This window comes from Budorcas taxicolor, chromosome 4 (genome assembly GCF_023091745.1).
Source record: "Budorcas taxicolor isolate Tak-1 chromosome 4, Takin1.1, whole genome shotgun sequence".
Classification (NCBI taxonomy): Eukaryota; Metazoa; Chordata; class Mammalia; order Artiodactyla; family Bovidae; genus Budorcas; species Budorcas taxicolor.
Window position 1 is genome coordinate 108,802,546 of NC_068913.1, and position 14,835 is coordinate 108,817,380.

Sequence of the window (14,835 nt, forward strand, 5' to 3'; positions counted from 1 at the left end):
TGGACTGCAGCCCACCAGGCTCCTCTGTCCGTGAGATTTTCCAGGAAAGGATACTGGAGTGGGATGCCACTGCCTTCTCCAGGGGATCTTGCCAACCCAGGGATCGAACCCGAGTTACCTGCACTGCAGGCAGATTCTTTTACCGAGTGAGCTACAAGGGAAGCCCCTATATATCAATAATGACTTCTAATCTAATGAAATTATTGATTTTGCTTTTATGTTTAGATAAACAACACAATACAAATCTATTCAGTCATTCATATAAATATTCATCTGAATATTGGGAAAAACTCAATGTGAAAGAACAGATTGTAGGCTGAAAACAGGTTTTTATATTTGAACAAGCAGAGATTTTGTGCAATATTAGTTGTGGAGGTAACCACTTAGAGGCAGAAGTGAAAAGTGTATCTCAACAGGCAGGCAAATGGTTAATTGCTAATGGTGTATTTAGGGAAATGGTATGTCTGGCCTTAGTATGCACTGTCCTTGATAAACCCTTCTAACTCAAAATTTGATGTATTGCAGCTTAAGGACATTAGCATGTTTATCAGGTAAGGGTCATATTTCTGGGAAAAAATACAGATAACATTAATATAAGCAAAGAAGAATAGAATTTATTTCAATGATATGAGATATTTCACTGAATGAAACAAAAACTCTATATTTGACTAACGTGGCAACATACTTATTTTGAAAATTTAACCTCTTAAAAACTTAACAAGAAAGAAAATATATGTATATATGTGTTTATGTATATGTATGCATTTTAGGATGACCAAATATATTATTTAAAATTCCATTTAAAAACACAAAATATCACTGAAAGTGTTTCTGAATACTTTTTACGCCACAGAAAGGTATAAGGTGACATAGCTCTCTTGGCAGAGACTTCTCTTTAACCCTGGACATTAACTCAGTTCCTTCTGTCATAGGGCTATGGGAGACAATATGACCTCTGTCACTGAGTTCATCCTGCTGGGATTCCCCCTTAACACAAGGACTCAGATGCTCCTCTTTGGACTCCTCCCTGTTCTGTGTCCTCACCCTGCTGGGGAACGGGGTCATCCTGGGGCTCATCTCACTGGATCCCAGACTGCACACCCCCATGTCCTTCTTCCTGTCACACCTGGCCATCGCTGACATGGCCTACGCCTGCAGCACGGTGCCCTAGATGCTGGTCAGCCTCCTGAGTCCAGCCAAGCCCATCCCCTTTGCTGGCTGCATCACACAGACCTTTCTCTTCTTGACATTTGCTGTCACAGAATGTCTTCTCCTGGTGGTGATGTCCTATGATCGGTATGTGGCCATCTGCCACCCCCTCCGGTATTCAGTCATCATGAGCTGGAGAGTCTGCATCATGCTGGTGGTGACCTCCTGGACCACCGGAGTCCTTCTGTCTTTGGTTCATCTAGTGTTACTTTTACCCTTACCCTTCTGCATGGCCCAGAAAATCGATCATTTCTTCTGTGAAATCATGGCTGTTCTCAAACTTGCTTGTGCAGACACACACATCAGTGAGCTTATGGTACTGGCTGGAGCAGTTTCTGTGCTAGTGGGACCCTTCTCCTCAGTTATAATCTCATATGTGTGCATCTTCCATGCCATCCTTAGGCTCCAGTCGGGGGAAGGGCAAAGCAAAGTCTTCTCCACCTGCTCATCTCACCTCTGTGTGGTCAGACTCTTTTATGGCACAGCCATTATCATGTATGTTGGACCCAGATATGGGAACCCCAAGGAACAGAAGAAATATCTTCTCCTGTTTCACAGCCTTTTCAACTCCATGCTCAATCCCCTTATCTATACTCTTAAGAATTCAGAAGTTAAGAATGCCATGAAAAGAGTGCTGAGAATAAAGAGTTTTATGAAAAGATGACCGCATCAGGGTTGACAATGACCTAGGAGGATATTATTTCAAAAGCTCTTAAGCCCAACGCCGCATAAGATTATCTGAGATGCTTATTTAAATTAGAGTTAATCTCCTGACCCACCATTAGATTACTGATTCAGTAGATGTGGGAAGTATTTTAGAAAACTGTACCTTTAAATATTATCATTATCCAAATATTACTAATAGCAATTTGTGATGCTTCTGAATGTTATAGACCAATATTTGGAAGTCACAGATCTAGAATAACACACTTTGTAATTTCTTCATCAAGCTATGTTTCAGCCCCATATCTCCCAAAATGTTTTCCTCAAAATATGCAGTATTTGTCCTTCTCTGTCTCATTTATCTCACTAAGCACAATGCCCTCAAGGTCCATTCATGTCACAAATGGCAGGATTCCTTTTTTGTGTGGCTGAACACACACATACACACACACACTCTCTCTCTACTTCTTATCCTCTCGTCTGCTGGTGAACACTTAGGTGGTTTCCTTTTCTTGACTATTGTGAGTAATGCTGATATGAACATGGGGGTACAGATAATTTTTGAGTTAGTGTTTTTTGTTTCCTTCAGATCAATGCCCAGGAGAAATTCCTAGATCATATAGTAGTTCCATGTTTATTTTCAGGGAAATTTTCCATATTATTTTTCACAGTAACTGTAACAATTTTCGCTTCCACCAACAGTGTAAAAGGATCCCTTTTCTTTACATCTTTGTCAACATTTGTCATATCTTATCATTTTGATCATAACCATTCTATCAGGCATGATGCGATATGCCACTATGATATTGATTTGCATTTGTCTGATATTGAGTGATACTGAGTAACATTTCAGGTCCCTTTGGTTATCTGTATGTATTCTTTGGGAAAATGTCCATTCAGATTCTTTATTCACATTTAGATTGGATTATTGGCAACAAAGGTCCATCTAGTCATGACTATGGCTTTTCCAGTGGTCATGTATGGATGTGAGAGTTGGACTATAAGAAAGCTGAGCACCAAAGAATTGATGCTTTTGAACTGTGGTGTTGGAGAAGACTCTTGAGAGTCCCTTGGACTTCAAGGAGATCCAACCAGTCCATCCTAAAGGAAAATCACCCTGGGTGTTCATTGGAAGGACTGATGCTGAAGCTGAAGCTCCAGTTCCAATACTTTGGCCACCTGATGTGAAGAGCTGACTGATTGGAAAAGACCATGATGGTGGGAAAGATTGAAGGCAGGAGGAAAATGGGACAACAGAGGATGAGATGGTTGGATGGCATCACCGACTCAATGGACATGGGTTTGGGTGGACTCCAGGAGTTGGTGATGGACAGGGAGGCCTGGTGTGCTGCAGTTCATGGGGTCACAAAGAGTTGGACATGACTGAGCAACTGAACTGAGCTAATTGGCTTTTTTGCTGCTGAGTTGCATTGGGACTTTTTAATATATATTTTGAATATTAACCCCTTGTTCAATATATATGGTTTGCAAGTATCTTTTCCCATGCCTTATGTTATCTTTTCATTGTGTTAATCTTTTTATTTCTTTGCTGTGCAGAGCCTTTTTAGTTTGAGGTAGTTCCACTTGTTTATTTTTTATTTTGCTTTAGATGTTATGTCAAAAAATTCATTGCCAAGAGCCACGTCAACGATCATTTATTTTATGTTTCATTTATTTCTTTGTAGTTTCAGTTCTTTTGTTTAAGACTTTAATCCACTCTGTGCTAATTTTTGTGAGTGGTGTAGGATAGGAGTCTACTTTCATTCTTTTATATATGAATATCCAATTTGCACATTTACTGAAGAGACGGTCCTTTCTCCACTGGGTATTCTTGGCTCCCTTGTTAAATATTAGTTGAATGTATTTGCAGGGATTTATTTCTGTGCCCTCAATCCTGTTTAATTGGTCTGTGTTTCTGTTTTTAGGCCAGTAATGCATCGTTTTGACTACTGCAACTTTGTAATATGGCTTGAGATCTAGAAGTAGAAAGCATGAAGCTTTGATCTTTCTCAGGATTGCCTTGGCTATTTTGGTATTTTGGCGATTCCTTAAAAATCTAGGATTATTTTTCTAGTTCTGTTAGAAATACCATGGGAATTTTGATAGGGGCTGCATTGAATCCATCTATGGCTTTTGGCAGCATGTACTAATTCTTCCAATCTGTGAACATGGGATTTAAATACCAATTACTTCTGATTCTTTCTACTACCGGGTAGTTCTCCCACTGACTTGGACATAAGCAGCTCTTAGACAATCCATCTTTCATGATTATTTTCTCATAATCTGGTTTGATATTTCTTAATTTCAGGACAGTGTCAGTGGCTCTAGGTAAGTCTTTATTGATGACATATTTCTCTTCTGTAAAATTGAATATTAGATTGAGAATTTAGTTTATTGAACACTCAGCTTTATTTAGATAGGTAAGTCTGTCTTTCTTTTCTTTTTTGCTTCCTTCTTCCTTCCTTTCCCCTTCCTTAACCTTCCTATTCTTTCTTACCTTGTTTATAATTCAATGAGTTCTTAAAGATGTTTATTAATTGTTTTCCATATACCAAAATTATATGAAGTATTAAATAAAATAGATGTCATATAGCTGTCTGATTCTCTCTTAATAGTGAAATGGAGAAAAATTAGACAATGGTTACAGAGTTCATCCTCCGGGGATATTGTCTTGGTCCAAGATTCCACTTATTCCTTTTTGGGCTCTTCTCCCTGTTCTGTGTCCTCATCCTGCAACAGGGTCATCCTGGGGCTCATCTCACTGGACTGCAGACTGCACACCACCATGTTCTTCTTCCTGTCACACCTGGACATCACTGACATGGCCTACACCTGCAGCATGGTGCCCCAGATGCTGGTCAACCTCCTGAGTCCAGCCAAGCCCATCTCCTTTGCTGGCTGCATCACACAGACCTTTCTTTTTCTGAGTTTCACTCACACCGAGTGTCTGCTCCTGGTGGTGATGTCCTGTGATCGGTATGTGGCCATCTGCCACCCGCTCTGATATTCTGTCATTGTGAACTGAGGAGTCGGCATCAGCCTGGTGGGGACTTCCTGGGCATGTGGCTCCCTCCTGGCCCTGGTCCATTTGGGTCTCGTCCTGAGGCTGCCCTTCTGTGGACCTCATGAAATCAACCACTTCTTCTGTGAAATCCTGTATGTCCTCAAGCTGGCCTGTGCTGATACCAGGCTCAACCAACTTGTCCTCTTTGCTGCTTCCGTGTTTGTCTTAGTCGGGCTCCTCTACCTGGTGCTGGGCTCCTATGCGTGCATCCTGGCCTCCATCCTGAGGATCCAGTCCGCTGAGGGCCGCAGGAAGGCCTTCTCCACCTGCTCCTCCCACCTCTGCGTGGTCGGGCTCTTCCTTGGAGTGCCATCGTCATGTCCATGGCCCCCAAGTCCCGCCACCCTGAGGAGCAGCAGAAGATCCTTTCCTGTTTTATAATCTTTTCAACCCCATGCTGAACCTGCTGATCTACAGCCTGAGGAGCAAAGAGGTCAAGGGTGCCCTGAGGAGAGCACTGTTCAAGGAGAGTTATTTCTAACTGGTGACATTTGAATCCAAAAAAGTTCTCTGCTCTCTTATATGTGCCTTGATGATAGAAGAATAAGATTTCCCTCTTCCTTTAAAGGACAAGTTTTAGCTATATTGCTTTCATTGATTTTTCTTTCAGATGTGATTTTATTGTTATTGTTCCGTCACTAAGCATGTCCCATGAATTCCATGAGCTACACTCCAGGCTTCCCTGTCTCTCACTGTCTCCCAGAGTTTGCTCAAACTCATGTCCATTGAGTCAGGGATGCTAACCAACCATCTCATCTTAGGTCACCCACTTCTCCTGTCCTCAGTCTTTCCCAGCATCACAGTCTTCCAATGAGTCAGCTCTTTACATCAGGTGGCCAAAGTATTGGAGCTTCCACTTCAGCATTAGTCCTTCCAGTCAACATTCAGGGTTGATTGCCTTTGGGGTTTACTGGTTTGATCTCCTTGCAGTCCAGGGGACTCTCCAGAGCTTTCATCAGCAACACACTTCCAAAGCATCAGTTCTTTGGCACTCACCCTTCTTTATGCTCCAGCTCTCATATCAGTACATGACTATTGGAAAAATCATAGCTTGGATTATACTATGATCTTTTTTCTTTGATTGCTCTGAATTTAATATATCTGAAATTAACATTTATTTAAATTGATCTCCTGAGTCTACAAATTTGAATCGTCTTTCTGCTGCCCTAACTATATTAGCTCATCAATGGAATAGGTCACAAGACCTGGAAGAAAAAACAAAGTTATGAAGGGAGGTGACCTTGAAAGCCTGGATACACACTTGTCCACTCTCAAAAATTGCACTCCCCCTGTTCAAGAGTCAGTCAGAGATGTCTAGCTAGTTGTGCTCCATAATGTTGAACAATCTCATATGAAAACTGTTGAGTCATATTAGGGAGCAAGCTTATTGAAGGAACATAATTAATAGAAGGTATTTTGGAGATCCAAACCAGTCAATCCAAAAGGAATTGGACTGCAAGGAGATCCAACTAGTCAATCCTAAAGGAAATCAGTCCTGAATATTCATTGGAAGAACTGACGCTGAAGCTAAAACTCCAATACTTTGGCTACCTGATGTGAAGAACTGACTCCTTGGGAAAGACCCTGATGCTGGGAAATATTGAAGGCAGGAGAAAGGGACAAGAGAGGATAAGATGGTTGGATCGCATCACCTACGTGATGGACATGAGTTTGAGCAAGCTCTGGGAGTTGGTGATGGACAGGGAAGCCTGGCGTGCTTCAGTCCATAGGGCTGCAAAAAAGTCAAACACGACTGAGCGACTAAACTGAACTGAACTGATTTTGGAGAAAGCAGGAAAGATAAAGGAAAAGCTTGCTGATGGGGTGGAAATAGTATGTTGTTTACAGCTCTGGGGGTAAACTGGTTAGCTCATGGCTGCTAAAAGAATAAAACTAGGCAGATAATGGGTATAACCAAATAATTTCTGTTGTTTTTTAGATTCCCAGAAAATTTTATGGGTTGAATGTAAGTTATGTAGATGTACAGACTGTCTCTGAATATTATTTTCTAGTGTCTTTTCAACAGTAATTTCATAGGAAATTTTACCTGATGGTACAAGTGGCTAGCATGGTATGACTGGCTCTTCTGCCTTGTTGTAATTCTGTTTTACAAACCCAATGGTCCCAGTGCAGTCCCATATATTTGACATAATTTTTTCAGGGTGTTACTTTTACATCCACTTTATAACTTGCCCTGAGACAAGGATGGCCACTTTCCTCCAGACTCTTCCTCAGTTTCACAGTAACAGTGAACAGAAGGCTTGTTCAGTAAAATAAGGGTGTGTCCTTCATTTGGGCTTTAATAAGTTCTCAACCCTACACTTAATTACTATGTGTGGGCAACAGCACTTACTGAATGTAGAAACAAAGTGGATTTTTACAAGAGTTAAGGCTCGAATTGACCGCTCAGTGCTGCACATTTCACACTCATATTGACCATTTACATGGACCATCCCTCTCAGTCATCATAACATATCCCAGAAGAGGGTCCTATTATCAGTCTGTTTTATGTATGCATGTGCCAGAAAACCAGTGTCAGACTTTTACCTGGACAGTCTGACTCCCAATCCTTGTGTACTTAACCATAACAATGTCATAGCTCAATATCATTGTAATTCAGTAAAGAAGAAGTCTAAGATATCCCAAGGAAGAATATGTTAACTGAAGGAGTATCTCTGCACTGTCTCATGTATGCAAAGTGAGCTGCTCTTTGCTCTCTGAGGCCTGGAAGAGACTGTTTATGAGAGGTCGGTTGTCCTGGACGGTAAAACCTATGGACAGAGTTGCAAGAGTTATGGGACTTCTAGAGGAATACAGACAAAGAAGAAGGTGAGAATTAAGTCTACTCTCACTGAGATTGGTGATTTAGTTCAGCTAAGATCAAAAGTCATTACAAAGACATCAACACCCTGTGTCTTTCTCTCTCTGTATCTCCATCTCTGATTTTGTCTCTCTGTTTCTCTCACTATAAGCCAGGCACTGCACTTTACCAGAATTATTTCATTTCATCCTCAAAATAGCCCTTCGAGGCAAGAGACAATCCCCACTTTACACATAAGGAAATGGAGGCAAAGGGATTGAGTAACTCACCTTGTTCACAGCGAATGACAATCCAGTTCATTGTGCTAAGGCAGTCTGATTCTTGACCCTATAATCATTACCATTGGGTAATGGCCTCTTCAGAGCAGGTCTATGGGTGAAAATCATGGGGATCAAGAGGCTGAAACAGATCAAATGACTCAGACCAGTGAGGGCATTGGGATTTAGAAAGAAAGGACTTTCATTTGCTAAAGAAAGCAGCTCGACTCCAAAGTGAGATGTGAACAGTGGGTGTAGTGACAAGGAAGAAGTGTGGCTCCAAGGGTCAGAGATGGAGGTGGTTCTCTGGAAACGAGCTGGGAAGTGAAAGAGAACCAGTGCAAGGGAAGACTGATGCCACAGTTTCTCACTGGTTCCTCACCAGCAGAGAACAGGCAGAATGGATGTTTGGCAGTATTTTGTCTAAAAAGTGCCCTTTCCCAAGACAAATGTCCCTTTTGTTTGTTTTTTTATTTTGCTTTTATTTCCATTCCTCCAGAAGGGGGGTCAAAGAATATCTTACTGCAGTTAATGTCAAAGAGTGTTCTGCCTATATTTTCCCCTAAGAGTTTTATAGCTTCTGGCCTTTCATTTAGGTCTTTAATCCATTCTGAGTTTATTTTTGTGTATGGTGTTAGGGAGTGTTCTAATTTCATTCTTTGGGTGAGCTGCCTGTTTTCCCAACACCACTTATTAAAGAGACCATCTTTTCTCCATTGTATATTCCTGTCTCCTTTGTCAAAGATAAGGAGCCCTTCGGTGTGTGGGTTTACCTCTGGGCTCTCTGTCTTACTCCCTTGGTCTGTGTTTCTGATCTTGTGCCAGGACCATGCTGTCTAGATTACTGTGGCCTTGCAGTCTAGTTTGGAATCAGGAAGGTGATCCCTCCCACTCCATTTTCCTTTCTCAAGATTGCTTTGGCTAGTCAGTCTTTGGTGTTTTCATACAAATTGTAAAATTTCTTGTTCCAGTTCTGAGGAAAATGCCATTGGTAATTTGACAGGGATTTCGTTGAATCTGAAATTGAAATAGATGACAGCTTAGATCAAGATGAAGTTGCAGATGGTTCCTGTATTTTACTGGTCTTGCTGTGCATAGTGACGGTTTTGCTTAGTGTGGGAGCAACTGTGTTATACTGCACTTTTGGTGACATGGAGTCACCCGTTTGAACAGACTTTGCAGACGACATGAACTTCTATTACACTAAGGTACGACTGCTACTGCTGAGTCGCTTCAGTCGTGTCCGACTCTGTGCGACCCCATAGATGGCAGCCCATGAGGCTCCCCCATCCCTGGGATTCTCCAGGCAAGAACACTGGAGTGGGTTGCCATTTCCTTCTCCAATACGTGAAAGTGAAGTCGCTCAGTCGTGTCTGACTCAGTGACCCTATGGACTGCGGCCCACCGGGCTCCTCCGTCCATGTGATTTTCCAGGCAAGAGTGCTGGAGTGGGGTGCCATTGCCTTCTCCGTAAGTTACTACAGGGAATAGCAGAACTTAAACATTGGATCTCCCTCTCCTAGCAAGCGTTCAAGAGGGACAGGCATGCTGGTAGTGAGCATCAAAGAGTGAAACTTTCTAAGCAGCTTTTATTTCAGGAGTTCTGTAACATGCGCCACCCCCCCCCCAACCCCCACCTGCCATCTCCCCACAGAGGAACAACATCAGAAACAGCAACTGTAAATGGCAATCCAGAGAAACTCTCAGAATTATCACATCATGAAACGATATTGATCTGAGCACTGTGGATAGAAGGAATGGTCTTTGGACAGCATGTCCACCTCCTCCTCGCTGCTTCCTAGTGTAATGAGCTACACTGAGCAGAATTAGACAGGGCAGTGTTGGAGCCAAACCATTTTTGGCTACCTTCAAGCTAATGGTTGATTTCCCTGGTGGCTCAGATGGTAAAGCATCTGCTTACAATGCGGGAGACCCAGGTTCAATCCCTGGGTCAGGAAGATCTCCTGGAGAAGGAAATGGCAACCCACTCCAGTACCCTTGCCTGGAAAATCTGATGGACGGAGAAGCCTGGTAGGGTCCAGTCCATGGGGTCGCAAAGGGCCGGACGCGACTGAGCGACTTCACTTCACTTCACTTCACTTCATTGAATCTGAGGATTATTTTCTGTGGTATAGTTGTTTTGACAATATTAATTCTTCCAATCCAAGAACCTGATATCTCTCTCCATCTGTTTGTGTCATCTTGATTTCTTTCAACAGTGTCTTAGAGTTTTCTGCATACAAGTCTTTTTCTCCTTAAGTAGGTTTATTCCTCAGTACTTTTTTTCTTTAATGCAAAGATCAATAGAATTATTTTCTGAATTTCTACTTTTGACCTTGTATTATTAGTATATACAAATGCAACAGATTTCTGTGTATTAATTTTGTATCCTGCAACTTTACCAAATTCATTGATGAGCTCTAGCAGTTTTCTGGCAGCATCTTTAGGATTTTCTATGTACACTGTAATGTCATCTGCACACAGTGACATTTTTACTTCTCTTCCAGTTTGGATTCACTTTATTATTTTTTTCTTCACTGGCTTCCATGTCTAGGACTTCCAAAGTTACATTGAATAAAAGTTGCAAGAGAGGAATCCTTGTCTTGTTCCTGATCTTAGAAAAAGTGCTTTCAGCTTTTCACTGTTGAGTATGATGTTAGAGTTTGTCATGTATGACCTGTATTAGGTTGAGGTGTGTTCCCTCTGTGCCTACTTTATGAAGAGTTTTTTTTTTATCATAAATGGATATTGAATTTTATCAGAAACTTTTTCCTCATCTACTGAGATAATAGTATGATTTTTATTATTCAGTTCATTAATGTGGTGTATCACACTGATTAATTTGCAGATACTGAAAAACTCTTTGCATCCCTGGGATAAATCCCCCTTGATCATGGTGTATGATCCTTGTAATGTACTGTTAGATTCATTTCCTGGTATTTTGTTGAGGATTTTCTGTCTATGTTCATCAATAATATTGGCTGTACTTTTCTTTTCTCATGGTGTCTTTGTCCAGTTTGGGTATCAGGGTGATTGCAGCCTCATAGAATGAGTTTGGAAGTATTCCTTCCTCTGATTTTTTGGAATAACTTTGGAGGATTAGGTGTTAATTCTTTTCTACATTTTGGATGTAACTCACCTGTGAAGGTAACTTATGCTGGACTTTTGTTTACTGGGAATTTTTAAATCACTGGCTCCATATCAGTGCTTGTATTATAGTTGGTCTGATCATATTTTTTCATTTCTTCCTGTTCAGTCTTGAGAGACTGTACATTCCTAAGCATTTGTCCATTTCTTCTAAGTTATATATTTTATTGGCATATAGTTGTTTGTGGCCCTTATGGTCCACGAACTTCCCACTTTGGGGTTAGGACACTGGCCTTTTGCTTCTTCCCTCAGACTACAGCTTATACTATCTGCTATCCTGGTAACCAGACCTTTGGATTCAGACTGAACTGCAGCACTGGTTCTCTTGAATATCCAGCTTGATGAGTGCAGGCCTGGGGGCTTCTCAGCCTCAAGCAGGAGGATATTAGACATCGGACAGGGAAGCAGGGGTGACTTGAGGTTTCTGCTGTGCTGTCTTTTCCACCCCTGGCACCTGAGCTGCAGAGAAGGCAGTAGCTGCTGCCCCTGTAGGCTGCCCTGTTCTCCCTGAAGAGTCTCACTTGCTGACCGGGTGCATTCAAGAAAATATAGGGGTAAGACATTTGAGACAGAAATTGCTGGAGAAGTTCTTGAGTTGTCAAGAGGGATGACATTTATAGTATAAGTTGTAGACTGGCCTTTGATGAAAAAAAGCTAATAACTCCATAGGAAGAGCAGATAACTTAAGATAAATGCACAGATTTATTAACTTAGTCAGTGTGTGTGTTAGGATTGAATGAACTGTCATCTGATTGCATCCATTTTCTCAGTTACTCTCACTCAGTAGCTAAGACTATGGATGGAAGTGATTATGGGAGATTTATTGAAAGAGAAAAAAAAAAACACACCTGAGAGAAGAGACTAGGAAATACAGTAGGATTTCTGGGAACCTCAAAGGCCAAATCGATGTGAATTCTCATGAATTTAAGGGACGGAGTCATCATGTGTGTGTGTTTTTCTGGGGATCTGTGGATGCAGGCAAAGCCTTGCATCATCTAAACTCAATGCTTACAACACTGCACTTACAACAGAGAGGGGACAATGGCCTCTCTAAATGTAAGATGTATATTTAGGGGAAAATGTTTTCAAAATGGGACAAATGCTGAAGGAGTAGGGTAGAGCAGGAAAGCATTTAGGCAATAAGATTCAGTCTACATGATTTTCCAAGTAGTGAGTAATATTTGCAATGGAAAATTTTAATAATTATTACATATTAACACTTTTCAGCAGATGGAGATAATTCACTCCCTAAGAAAGATCCAGTCTTTAGAGGGGCTACCTTAATAATCTCCATGGGAGATCACATTTATTGCATCATGAATCCATCTTTCCAAAAGTAGGATATGGAGACAGGATCAATTTCAATATCAAAGACATAATACACGTATATCCTTGGGAATTCTACTGTGGGACATAATTAATGAAATGAAATTTATCACTTAGAGTTTTATTTCAAGAGTCTCTTGAGCACAGACGTCTTTGCCATGCTTCCTCAGTTCTTACTTCTCTGCAAAAGCAGGTTCACACATGTGCACACACACGCACGTGCACACACACACACTCACAGATAATAATGCAAGAGACCCAAGAGAGGAGGAGGAGGAAAGACACAGAATGGTGAGAATATGGTTTGTAATTTGTTCCCTGGACGCCACAAGCATGTCTCTGGGGAATGGGTTGCTTTCATTTAATCAGACCATAAAGCCCTCACATATACAGAAGATCCTGGGCACCCCTGAGTCCTGCCCTCTCCATCAGGGCAGAAAAGGGATCACTCATCATCTACTGCACTTGCTTCCGGGAGCAGGTAACTTAACTCCAGCCACTCCCCATCTCTGTGAGTTTTCCAGCCCAGCTTGGGAAAAATACCAGAAGGAGTACCACGACTCCTCTTTATGTTAATAGAAATCATTACTTTTATACTGGTTAATGACTGACAGAGGAGCAGGACAGAAAGCTGGCAGAAATCGTCAGGTTTATGAAGGAGGAAAAGCCACCTTTGTGAAGACCCCTTTCTTGAACTGTGCTGAGGTCTCAGAGTCACATCTGATACCCACGCTGTCTAAACATAGGCTTCTTTTTCTGCTTAATCAGACCCCTTCCCTGGTCACACATATGGGAAAAAGCTGGTGAAACTCAATGTCCCTGAGTTGTGGTATCAAGCTGAAAGGGATGTAAGAGACCTCTGACCCTGTTGCCTCCTGAAGCTGGGGGTGTGCCATTTACTACTTTCCATTTCTTCCTCTGCTGACCAGCTTCTCACACTACATCTTGGAAACATCCTCCTGCCAGGGAAGTGAGGAAAACTAGCATCCCCTTCTTCTGCCCACTAGGGAGGTGTTAGTAAGTGGCAGGATGGAATCCTATAGCTACTTGATAAAGATCTCATCATTGTTTCCTTTGCAGCAGGAAAGCGGGTACAGGAGCCCATTTAGCTTACTCTGATTCCTTTTCCAGAATTTCTCTCCAGGGATGGTTGTCCTCATCTGAGGAAAAGCCTGCAGCATCTCCTGGAGTGGTTAACATGACTACCAGTGTCACTTATCAAATGTGGGGGAAAGTTCTAGGTGTTAAAAATGGCAAAATATCCCTACTATAAAACCAATGTCTTAGTTTGAAATGTGTTTGTACCTGGAAGATTTTCAGTGAATGTTTTTGCTTTTATTCTCTTCGCATTTAAGTCAATTTTTTAAAATAATGAAAAAATGAAAATATATCATTTTTAAATTTTGCTGATGCAAAATAAAGTCAGGAGAATCCTGTCAGTTTTATAATGTTACAGAAAACACAGGACTCCCACAGACTTTCTCTAAGCTGCAGTATTTGGCTATTGTCATCCATATTTCAGCATTCTAACCTTAAGATTCAAGTTAATATAACTGAGGCTAACAGAATCTTCATATTCATACTAATCTGGCTTGTGCTGTGTAAAAGTGGAGAACTGATGGTTTTCTAACAGGAAGTTACTGGAAGAGCATTCTAGGTATCCCTGACTTGAGTTTGTAAGTGGTCAGAGTCCACTGAGGTATGAGGTATTGGAGCAAAGGGTATCACTTCTGCAGCAGGTCAGAGAAAGCAGGGATCTCTCTCTGTAGACACCTGGGAAGATGGGAGATGTTCTAAGACTAATGAAGATAAGGATATAGTCCTCTGATAAACATCCTGAAACATGTTTATTAATGTTGTTTATTATTTTCTTTCTAAATGAACCTTTCTAAGCATATATATAATTGTATAGAATTTTAAATGTATTAACTGACTCTCCTCAATGGCATATTACTATATGATGTAGAATGCGACAAATACTTTCTTTTAACTTACAATAACAACATGCCTGGACTGTAGAATGAATTTTAGATATACTGACTCTCTTGAAAGCTGGACTTAGAAGGTAACAGGAGATAACTGGGCTTCTTGGAGAGATGATGAAAAAAGACAGACATTCGCGAGCACAAGTCTGGAAGCCAAAGAATCAGGCAGTGTTACCAGGGTGTGACTACTTGTAAAATTACACTGGCTAATGGAGATTAGATTTGTCTGCAAATACATGAATTTGTTTAGGAGCAGATTCTTCATAAACTCAGTTACTAAGTCCCTCAGCGGACAACTCAGGACAGGAGAACAGACCAGAGCTAACAGGTAAACCATCAGCCACCATGTAAGCTCTTAATGCT

At 41.3% G+C, this 14,835-nt stretch overlaps 2 pseudogenes; both read left to right on the forward strand.

Annotated features, from left to right (window-relative positions):
• The first annotated feature begins 936 nt into the window (after positions 1-936).
• On the forward strand, positions 937-1,873 carry LOC128046246 (olfactory receptor 13-like; annotated as a pseudogene).
• Positions 1,874-4,491: 2,618 nt separating this feature from the next.
• LOC128046247 (olfactory receptor 2A1/2A42-like) lies at positions 4,492-5,417 on the forward strand (annotated as a pseudogene).
• Positions 5,418-14,835: the final 9,418 nt, after the last annotated feature.